Source organism: Tursiops truncatus, chromosome 20 (assembly GCF_011762595.2).
Source record: "Tursiops truncatus isolate mTurTru1 chromosome 20, mTurTru1.mat.Y, whole genome shotgun sequence".
Lineage (NCBI taxonomy): Eukaryota > Metazoa > Chordata > Mammalia > Artiodactyla > Delphinidae > Tursiops > Tursiops truncatus.
The window spans coordinates 27,945,428-27,957,223 of NC_047053.1; the positions used below are offsets into that span (position 1 = coordinate 27,945,428).

General features: G+C 51.7%; 1 protein-coding gene across 8 annotated transcripts in view; it reads right to left on the reverse strand.

Moving 5' to 3' along the window:
• Nucleotides 1-11,582, reverse strand: part of CUEDC1 (CUE domain containing 1) — a 76,658-nt gene extending 65,076 nt beyond the window's left edge. For 7 of the 8 annotated variants that reach the window (XM_033846772.2, XM_073797811.1, XM_073797810.1 and 4 more), the window contains exon 1: nt 11,450-11,582. The gene's annotated coding sequence lies outside the window, so the exon portion shown is untranslated. The remainder of the gene's footprint in view (nt 1-11,449) is intronic. The other variant, XM_073797809.1, reaches the window with a different exon arrangement.
• Between the last annotated feature and the right edge of the window lie 214 nt (nt 11,583-11,796).

Here is an 11,796-nt window from a genome sequence, read left to right on the forward strand (position 1 = left end):
TGTCCATACAGCCAAGAGCACAGTAGTGAAAAAGACCCAATCCCTCTCCTCAAGATGCGCCCTATCTGGTGACCCACAGGCCCTACATTGGCACTAAAAGGAGCAGTCCTACAGGTGTGAAAGCAGGACCTCCCACCCAGCCACTGGCTAAACTGAGCCCAAGAAAAGGTAAGCTTCCAGGAGGCAAAGACAGCTTGTCCCAGCAACTCCGGGAGGGTAGCAGCCAAGACTGAGTTCACACCGGGTTTTCATACCCTGGGCTGTACCAGCTCCCCTCCTGCCAGCCATGCGGCCACACACAAGTGCCTCCCTTGCCCTGGGCACAGAACAGAGGGGAGAGGGCATCCAGGAGGAGTCATCAAGAGAGCAGGTGGCTGGAAGAACACAGGAGCAGCAAAAGACACGGCTCATCTGCCCTCACCCTCTTCTGCAGCAAGAGTTATCTCCTCTGGGAATTACACTCCTGCTTAATTTATTTTAGCCCCCAAAGTCCCCAACAGCTGAGCTTTTTTCCCCTGACCCCATGTAGTTGAGGGCCAACCAGAGAAATCATCACTCTGTCTCTTTCTGCCAAAAGCTAGATGAGGAGACAAGTGAGGCAGGTAGGGCCACCACATAGAGTTGTACAGGCTGTTCACTGCACAAGGTGCCCCTCCAAAGGGGCAAATGGGGCTGGAATCCAACCTATGCTCTGCTTACCAAGCTGCATACCCTGGAGAAAGGGTCCCTTCTTCTAATTCACACAAAGGTGTCTGCTCTATGCCGCGGCCCCAGAAGCACTGGAGCAGGGGCTTCTCCACAAGGAGCGAAGAAGTTTGGTGATGGGTCCGTGGGAGTGTACTGTACTAGCCTCTCTCAATTTGGAGTCTATCTGAAAATTTTTACAATAAAGTTTAAAAAAAAAAACCACATCCCACTCAGTAAGTGGCTGTATTACTTAGGCATGTTACCTTACCCCTTAGCCCTCAGCCTTGGTTCCCACACCTAAAAAGACAATAATCCCTGGCTCATAGTTTGGTACAGGACTAAATTAAAGGACTGAAGTGAAATGCTTGAAACGAGTGAGTCCTCTTACACATGGGAGCTGTTAACAGTAGCTACTGCTGATGGCTGGGGCAAGAAGGAAAACGAGGCGAAATGGGGGCAGCGGGGCCTTGCAGAGAAAAGCAACCGCTCTGGGGAAAGTTCGCCATGAAGCCAGAGGGTGTCTGAAAACGGCCGCCGTATTACCATTCCTAAACTGGGCTTCCAGGGGGGCTGATCTGAGGGAGTTTTCTTGCAATACCTCCCTCCCAGGTGGACTTTGAATTCCTCTGGGGACTCCAGCCTCGGCTCACAATCCAAATGACAGTCCACAGAAAGGTCACAAAGAGTGGCTCAGAAAAGGATGCGCCCCCTAGCTTCCTCGCAAACTCAGAGACACACAGGGCGGCTTCTGGGTGAGGCGGGGCAGGCAGGGAGTACTCACACCTGGAAGGCTCCTATCTGAGTTCTAAAGAGAACAAGAGGGCCCCAAAGATGTCCCAGGGGAGTCAGGCGTTAGCACAGGGAGGGCCCCACCCCCTTCATGGGGTGGAGTCCAAGTGGCCATTCACGTCCCTAAAGGTCAAAAACTATGTTTGCAGTGTCTCTAGTTGTATGTGATGAATTTTTACATTATTATCTTCAAAATTATCACTGCTATGTATGAATTTCACCAGTGGTTTGCCATTTAAAAATGACACACACACCCCAATTTATTTCCCCTTAAGGCCTATTCCTTCCCCAGAGCCTCACAGGGATGGAGAGGGCTGGAGGTGGCAGTGGCACAAAGCTGGGAGCCCTTCCCAAATCCCCTGGGGGTATCTCACCCTTGGCTCGAGCCACCAAGACCCTCTGCGTTGGCCTGGCCTCTACCTTGGGATACCCAAACAGAAGGCCTCTGGTTTCAGTCAAATGCCACCTCACTCACTCGTGCTTTCTTTTCTTTCTTCTTTTCCAAGATGAAAGCTAATAGGATGATTCATTCTCTTAAGTCAACTCATGAGAAGAAAGGAAGTCACCCAGGTTCCCAATTCTCTCTCCTTTGAACACCAGCCACTCCATGGCTCACCCCCATATGCATTTCAGAGAGATGCAATAACAAAGAAGAATTTCCACTCAAAAGCCCATCCTTCACCTTGCCTTTCATGTGTCAAGAATTTGCTATCTGTATCCATAGCAGTTAGTTCTAAGTTTCTGAAGCTGTCACAGCTGAGGGCTGAGTTGGGCTGTAAAGACAGGCTTCCAAATAAAGTGATAGGAAAGGGATAGGAGATCCCTATCCAAATAAAGTGATAGGAGAGCAAAGAGACACATGGCCCTTAAATCCACAGCGCAGCCCCTCACGGCAGAGAGTAAAAATCCACCCAGAAAATGTCCTTCTCTGTCCCTGTCGGCTCTCTTCAGCTCTGTCCCAAACTTAGAAACAGCTGTTTCCCTATAACTCCAAAAAAAGCTCTCATATGCCCCATCTCCTCATTCTTTCCAACACTGTGATCTGTACACTTAATCTACCTCCAGGCTCAGCTTATCCCTCCCTCAGCTTGTCAAAGAAGAAGAGGAACAGTCAAGGAGTAAGAAGTACAACACGACAACAAAGCCCTCTTGGAAACACCATCTACAGACGCAGCAGCCCGGCTTTCTGAGTTCAGATCCCAGCTCCTCGGTTACCTAACTGTGTGACCTTGGGCACGTTGACTTAACCCTCTGAGCCTCCGTCTCCTCATACGGAAAGTGGTAAATAATACTATACTCATACGGGGCTGAGTAAATAAATATATACTCTTAAAATGCACAGGAAGGTGATTGGCATGCAATAAATACGTAATAAAAATGTTATCATTATTAGACCATCACAACCATCTAGTGCAACAGGGATTATTATTACCAGCTCTAGTTAACAGATGTGTTCAAAAGCCATTTGTTGCCGGGGTACAATAATAGATTAACCTCAAGAAAAGTACAAATTAAGAAATTAAGTGATCTGCTCAGAACAACACAGATGACACAGTCCATACATGGCAGAGCTCAGCCTGGATCTCTCATCTTGGACTCCAAATCGCACGCTCAGAAATTTCACACTTTAACACGCTCCCTTCCTCAGGCATGGAAATTTGAGAAGTCCCATGGATAAGCATCAAAAACAGACTTCAATTCTATAAGCCCCAGAGAGTGGCAGTATCTCAAGGGAATGTTGCAGGATTTGCCAAACAAAATTAATTTCCATTTGTTTTCATATTCCAAGAAAATATACCAAAACGGCCTTCTACCACCTCACCAAAGGTGTCAAAAGACCCCTCAAGGCCAAGGATCACACCCACCTCAACAATAGTTCAGGCTCCCTCGAGAGGCTCCCAGGCTGTCAGCAATTTGCAAAAAAGGTCAGTGCAAATCATTTGGGAAGGCATTTGTGCAGGCCTGGCCTAAGACATGTAGACTTCCACCAAGCCCGTAGTTTTTAAAACCATGCACTGTCTTCACCCTGGATAAATAGCAGCGAGGCTACAGAAATATTTCCATCACACCCGAAAGCCTGCTTGCCACCACAACGCATTGAAATGGATGTTTCCAATTCGAGGAGAGCTCAACAAAAATATCGAGAAACACCCCAACCTTTCCAGCAGAGGTAACCATTCTGGCATTTAGGAAACCTCTGAACACGAGTAAAGGATGTTTGTGGACACAGATTATTTGGGAAACATATGCCCTCATGCCCAAAGTCTAACTATATCTAATACATGGATTGAGCCCATTTCTTCCAGCTCTATTATGAATGTTCATTCATTCGAAGATTTCTACACAAGTACTTTCATCAGTGCTCTTTGTGTATTTCAAGACTGTGATGAAATGATCTTATGGCCATGCTGGAGAGAACTAGGAGTAAAAAGAGTTTAGCACTGGAGCCCTGGCTCTACCACTAACTAGCCACGTGATTTCATGAAATGATGATAATAACAATAATAATAACAACAGCAGCAGCAGTAGCAGCAGCTAACGTTTATTGAGAACTTACGATTTGCCAAGCACGTGCTAAGGGCTTAATAAGTGATCCTCATTAGCAACCATTAGGGGATATTACTACTCCCATTGCATGGGTCAGGAAACTAAGACTCCGAGAGCTTGAGTAACTTGCCCCAAGAACACAGCAGCAACTAGCAAGGGTGGATTCAAACACAGGCAGTCTGACTTGCGGTTCTTAACTACATACCATAGTTCTTTTCAAGGTGCTTAACGACCCAGGACCACAAATCCCTCTATAGGAGCCGTCTGGATAATCTTCAAAATCCTTTCTGGCTTTGAAATTCAGTGATTCTTTTAGAAATAAAATGAATTTATGACTTCGAGGAATAAAATGCAATGATGCTCTAGCACTGCTAAGGTGGGATGAAACATCTGTGTCTGCCACACCCACATCCGGTCCGGGGAGGAAAAGTGCTGATTTTCTAGGATAATGATGCCCTGTGAAACCACCAGACTGGCCCCAAACCGTCTCAGGAAGAACGACAGCTTGAAGACAGCGTCTTAGAAGATGCTCCAACTTGCAAAGGTCTGCAAGTCTCAACTATCAGCTCTCAAACCTTCATTTGTCTCTTTTTTTTTTTTAAGGAAACTCAAACACAAGAAGATGCAAGTTTTAAGGATACCGGTACAAGGTGGGTGTAGGCCTCGTGGCACACTTACACCTGGCTTTCCTCTCAGCTCTGCACCTGCTCGTGGAAAATCCACCTCATCCAGGTAATCTGTGTTTTACAGCTTCCCTACAACCTCCCAGCTCAGTAGTCCTGTAACTGTGCGGGGTTTTGCCCTGTGCACACCTGCTGCTATCTTCCTTCTTACGCTGCCTCCCAGCCCATAGATACACACATGCTCAATGGCCGCCTTCCCCGACTCCAGCTCTGATTCATCTTCCTCCTCTCCCTGCTCAGCCACAGGAGTTCCCTGCCCACCCACCTTGCCACTAGTGGCAGCCAATGGTGAGACTCTCCCAGCTCACTTCTCTCACTCGCCCTAGCTCCCCGCGCGTGCTCTCTCTCTCTCACTCAGCTCCTGGTACAGCCTGAAACCGAAACTAATCTCAGACCTGAACGAAGTGAAATAACGACTTCCTACGCCTGATCATCCTACACGACTACAAAGAATCTTCTCCGCAGAGCTCCAGATCTAGCGTGTTGGTCGCCGGGAAAAACAGAGTTCTGCAGGTGCCTGCTAAAACCCGATGCTTCCTTAATGAACAGGCAGGAGGAAGGAAGAGATCCTCCACAGGGTTTTCTGCTGCTGCTGCTTTTCTTTAATTTGCACAAGTTAATTTAAATTCACCCCAGCAAGTAAAGTTCACCACCCAGTATTTTAAATTCCTTTTCCAGCATCGGTTCGTGTTTGGCTCATTCTTAAGCAGATTCTCTTCTGAGAGCAAGCCTTGCTCCCTTTGGAGATCTCTGCAGCCATCTTGCTTGCTACACAGCTTAGATGGCTAGACCACATGCTTTTCCTAAATTCGAAAAATGCAGCCTTTACTTTCACGCTGGGAACAAAAACAACAACTACAACAAACGAACAAAGAGAGCAGGTCATCATAAATGAACATAAGGTCTGCCCTTGAAACCCTTTCAAAGAATTATACATTCTGAGAAAAATCCCAAACTGTTCTGTTCATCATTCTTGCCCCCAGCATGCTTTTGGACGCCTTCCTCTGTTGCTGGGGGCATCGTGTAATGATTCAGTTGTCGGCTTGGGCAAAACAGAATTGAAATGGTAAATGTACTGGCCCAACAAGTGTTTGGTAAAAGAGTAATAACTTGTGGATCGTCTGCTATTCACTCTTCATTCAACAAAGTTTACTGAAGGCCCTGTAGGTATGCCTGAAGCTCATCTAGGTGCTGGGCCAGAAGGGTGAATAAGATGACCGCTGGCTCCGACTGGGCCATTCTCAGAAACATCTCGTGATTAGGAGCTGAAGTTTTTCTCTAGTGCCAGCGGCCAGACAAGCGGTCAACTACTTGCAGGTCTCCTGCAGCCCTCTTCACGAGGCGTGGACTCCACCCAGTAGGGCTGCGGAGTGCCCCCAGAATGCATCCCCTCTGACAGGGATTGACACAGGGCAGCACACGGCTGCTGGGCAGATGTGGTTTGTGTCTTGGCTCATTAACTAATGAATGAGCCACTTACGGTGATGGGCACTCTTCAGCCACTTCAATGGTAAAAGGAGGGGTTAGGCCAGATGTGAGCAACATTCTAGCTCAAAAATTCCAGATCCTTTTCCCCTCCCGTTGCTGAGCTGACACAGATCTCGAGGGGCCTCTACTTCATCTTCCTGTCTCCAGATGAAACCTCTTAAACCACAAAGACAAATGGAACTTGTTCCCATTTCTAAAGACCTTCGGGGATGGCGGTTCCCCTCCACTCCTGTGTCACTTGTTCTCACATCTCACATCCTATCTGCAACACTGTCCTCAGACCTTACTCGAGTCCTTCCTCTGCAGTTTACATTCATTTGCCTCTGGTTCTGCTTCTAAGTACGGAGAGACAAGAGTGAATCACTGTGTTCTGAGCAACAACTCTTACAAGATTTTTATTTCTTCTTCAGCATGTTCACTGCAGGCATTATAGGAGGTGACTTTAAAAACCACAAAAGCATCAAGGTAGCCAAATAAGGCAAGGGCGTTGCAGGATCCAGAAAATTCGACCCTCGGTTCTACTCAGAATTCACAGAGTGGGAGAGCAATACACTCTGTGGTCAGATCGAAAGCCCATGGGAGGCTTCCCTGGTGGTGCAGTGGTTGAGAATCTGCCTGCCGATGCAGGGGACACGGGTTCGTGCCCCCGTCCGGGAAGATCCCACATGCCGCGGAGCGGCTGGGCCCGTGAGCCATGGCCGCTGAGCCTGCGTGTCCGGAGCCTGTGCTCCGCAACGGGAGAGGCCACAGCAGTGAGAGGCCCGCGTACCGCAAAAAAAAAAAAAAAAAAAAAAAGCCCATGGGGCAGCAGCCACCTTTACCCTCACTCAGCTCAAGTGCCCCCTCCTGCAGGAAGCCCTTCCTGTCCCAGCTCCTCTTCTGGCTGGAAAAGCATCCCCTTCTTCAGTGCTTCACCTCAGTGCAGCATTTGCCATGGCAGCTACAGTTCTAGGCTGACATGTTTATCCCCCCAACTAGACTATAGCCATCTCCCAGACAGGGGTCATGTCTTAGTGACCTTTGTACTCAGGGTCAGGCCCCAGGAGAGTGTCTGGCACTGAGCCAGTGGTTCTCAGTAGGCTGCGCTAGGCTGAACCCTCCAGGCACGTCCCAATGATGCTTGAATGTTGCATTATCAGCCCTTCACCCGGAGCACGTAACCCCTCCAATCCCCCCACCCAGCATCCCCGCCTCCCAGCCCTTGGCTCAGTAGGGGTCTCTCTGAGAATTTCCCTAACGATGTAAGCTCTATAGCCAGGCCTCTTGGGTTCAAATCCTGGCTCTGCCAGTCTCTAGCCATGTCACCTTGGTCAAGTTACTTAACCCCTTTATAGCTCCGTTTCTTCACTGAAAAATAGATATAATATCTCATAGGACCTTGTGAGGATGAAAGGAGCTGATCCACGAGAAGCACTTGGAACAGGGTCTGAACCACAGCAAGTGCTCAGTGAGAGCTGGAATTATTATTTACCAAGCGTATTGCTTCACAGAACCCCTGACCTGCCCCTGGCAGCTTCCACTCCTGACTGACATTGGGCCTGCCCTCCCCCCACTAGACCCCCTTCCTCCAGGCCCCTTCTGCCAGTTCCTCCAGGACCAATATTAGCATTAACATAGAAAGCCATTCAACCCTTTTTACTGATTATGATCCTCCCCCCACCCCACCCCCACCAGCTTAGAGGGCAAATCCTCCAAAGAGAAGGGAGAAGAGTTGGTTCCACAGCAGGGCTACGAACGCCGGGTCATTCTGCCCCCAACTATGTTTCTCTGTCATCTCTTGACATTTCAGCTCGTCATCTCCCCTCTGCTCAAAATTTAAGCCTCATCCTATCCCATCCCACCCCTCCAAAAGCCAGCCTCAGCCTCTAGTTTTTACCAAAGATCTTCCTTAGCAATAAGAAGCCTCAGAACATTAGCACCCAAGTGAAGAAATAATAATAATAATAGTAGCTTCTGTCTGGCATAGATCTCCTTTCATTTTTTCTAAAGCTGAGAAACTGAAGCATCTACAAAGTCATAGAGTAAGATGGAGAGCTGGAATTGCAACTGGGAATATGTATGTAACTTCAGATCCTGCATTCTAAACCACTAAGCTATTATGGAAATGGGCACAGAGTGGCCGGATTGCCTCCTGGGGGTGGAGGTTAGAGGGATTTGGAAAGTTTTCATCCCACCAATCATTCCTCAGTGCATTTCACATTTTATGAAAAGGGAGTTTATGTTGACAGGCATTGTTACTCTATTTATTATTTATGACCTGTTTTAAAGATAAGAGCCATAGCTGCATTATTAGGAGTCCATTATATTACTCTGACACATCAGAGACGCCTACTGGGAGGTTAAAAGCAGAGAGCATCAGAGAAGAACTGAGTGAGCCGACATAACCAGCATTCTAAACTCACCAACCTGTGGCAGCCGGTGTAGCGGCCGACAGACAAGTCCTGGCCACCGATGAATGCGAATCTCTAGTCACCACAACGGGACCCTTACATCCCACCAACACAACTTCCAAGTTCCCAGTCAGGGACCACTGGACCACAGTGTCTCCAAAGCCCTTTATGGTTCTCACTTCCTGTAAGTCTAAGAGCCAACAAAACGGAGACATCACCTCCTCCAGGCCACCTTGTATAGTCAGAGGTGATCCCTGTCTGACTCCCAGCTTCTTGCCCCCCAAGGCTCCAGAATACACCTGCCTATGTTGCTTATTGCCAGGATCGGGGAAATCCATAAGGGCAAAGTAAATGTAGGAAGCTCTGAAGGAACAGACTAGTCTGAGTGCTACCACATGCTCAACACTGCTTGCTAGGCAAAGAAAAGTCTCCATGGACTACCATTGTCTGGGGGCACCTGAACCTAAGAAGGGCTTCTCAGTACCAAGCAGAGAAGTCACAGACAGCAGACCCTACTAAAGGCTCTTCCAGATCCCCAAGTATAAATGCCACCAACACCTGAGCAGCAGCCCAGGGCCCAGTGAGCTTTGGCTAAGAAAGAAAAGGCAGGCCAGGTCTCCTTGGGGGTGCACTGGGGATGGTGACAGCCATTCCCTCTGGCCCCGACTTGCCTAGTCCAGAAGGATCTAAGGAACCTAAAATACCTCGATCCTGGCCTTGAACAACTCTGCCCAAAGACCTCCTCAAAAGGAGGACTGTCTTTCATGCTTACACTCTCCACTGAAGCACCTTCTCCCACCTCAACCCCGTGGCCCCAAGAATGAGCTGGGGCTATTAAAGCACCTCGCTCCTATTCTGTTGAAACACCAGAATATCCGTCCCTCACCCTAGTCCCTGTATTTACCTCTAATTCAACAGTTCTGTGGCCCTGGCCCAGTTAGTGCCCAGAGCCTTCTCACCACATAGACAGCAAAATCAGCCCCTGGAGAAGGGCCACCACATCAGCCCCCATCCTCTGGCTAGCTGTAGGGAGCTGGGATCTGGTCCAGGGTTTCCAGGTCTCTATGGCCACGGCCCAAAGTCGCATCGGAAGGTCATGAGAAAAGCCCTCTTGAGAGGTCTGCTCTCCGCACCCTGGGACTATTCACTGACCCGACACAAAGGAGAGAACTGCTCTGAATGGCCTAGGCTGGACCAGACTGTAGATCAGGGGTCTCAACAGGGGCCCCAGTTCCAAGGGGCACAGTGACCTTCTGATACTACATACAAAATGTGTCCTCACACACATGCACGTGTCAGAGGGAGGGAGGGGGGAGTTAGAGTTGTCACCGGATTCTCAAAGGGACACATAACCCCAACTCTGGCCCCAAGTCCCTCCCCCCCGCCCCATCATATCATCATCCCTAGACCATCCTAGCTGCCCAAGGTCTCTCTCCTATTTAAGGATGTGCCCAGGCCCGAGTCCCCACTCCTGATCCCCTGTCTCCTGCTCCTTCCAGCTGCAGAACGTGAGCTGGGGTGGGGTCCCTCACACACCCTCCAGCTTCCTGGTGACCTGAGCCAGGTTTCTCTCTCCAGCCCAGGGATGCCATCCTCCATTCAAACTGAGGTTCCAAAGGCCTCGACTGCCAACAACAGAGAGGGACCCATTTCACACTTGATCCCAAGGGGGCCAAATCTCATGGTGAGACAACTTCCTTCATGAGAGAATTCCTGGTGTCCCTCACCTCCTTCAGGCACACCTGGCCAGCTCCACCCAGGCTGTAAAGATGAGCATGCCTGGCAAAGAAAAGGAATGAGAGGCCCAAGCACCTCCCTGAGTCCCTTCTCCCGAGCAGGGCGGCTCAGGGTACTGCAGGGTAACTAACAGGAAGGCACCGTCCCCGTGCTCAGCGATGCTCCTGCCGGAGGGTCAGGTGGGGAGTGAGAAGGTCTTGTATCCTCTATCACCTCTAGGACAACTTAATAAATTCCCAGTCACCCTCCACTCTAACCACAAAAAGGAAAATCTAAAACCTCCCTCCGCTTAAATCAAATTCCTCTCCCGGAATTTCATTTCTTGGAACTAAAACTTCTTTTAACGGGAAAAGAAACGGGCAAGCCCGTGCTAGGTGTAAGACAACAATGCAACCAGAAAATGAAGAGGAAAGAAAGAATTAGCGCCGACACCAACCCCCTGGAGCGTAGAGCCCTGGGCACTTAGGGCCGGACGGGGTGGGGTGGGGGGGAAGCAGGGGCGGGGACAGTGCCTGGTGAACTTTCCCTGGCCGAGCCACGAGAGATGCAGCTCCCAGGGGACCGGGTGGAACCAGAAAAAGCTGAGCCGACCTGTGACATCCGCGGGGACAGGAAGCGAACCTCCCCTTTTCCTAAAAGGAGCTCTGGCCCCGGCAGGCGCCCCCCGCCCCGCCCCCCCGCCAGCCGTCGCCAAGCAGCCAGCGCCCCCCCCAACCCGGCCCGGGCCAAGCGAGGAGGGGCGCCCACACACACAAGGGGGAGCAGCCGGGGAAGGGGCTCCGGGCGGCGCCGGCTCGCCGAGGCCTCGCTCGCTTTCCCCGCGCTGCCCGCCCGCGACCACCCCTCTCCCCGCGCGACCCGCTCCCAGCCCCCAGGTGCCCGCTCGCCCGCGCGCCCGCGGCCCGGGAGGAGGCGGCGGCTCGGGAAGGATGCGGGGCCGAACCGCCGCACGAGGCTGAGGCGGCGCGGGCTCCCGGCAGCAGCGGCGGCCGCCCAGGGAATCAAACTCGCGCCCGCCCGGCCCTCCCGGCGGCGCCTCGGAGACCGGGCCCGGGAAGGTGGGGCCTGGCCGGGTCGGGGCCGCGCGCGGGCCGGGCGGCGCCGGCGGGGAGCGAAGGGAGGTCTTACCGAGCAGCCGCGCGCGCGTCCGCTCCCCGCGGGCCGGAGAGGCCGGGGGCTGGGGGGAGGGGCGCGATCCCGCGGCGGCGGCGGCGGCGGCGGCGGCGGCGGGCCGGGTGCGGCGGCGCGGCTGGGGCGCGGGAGGCGGGGAAAGCGAGGCGCGGCCGGCTTCCTAGCGGCGGGCGGCGCGAAATGCAGCTGTCCCTGCGCGGCCGCCGCGGGGCCACAAGTGGGGCTGCGCGGGGAGGAGCGGGACTGCGGGCCGAGCGCGGGCCGGGCAGCGGCCCCCAGACCCTCTCCGATGCAGACCCCTCGGAGGGAGGAGGGAAGCGGTATCGGGGTCCGCTAGTAACGCA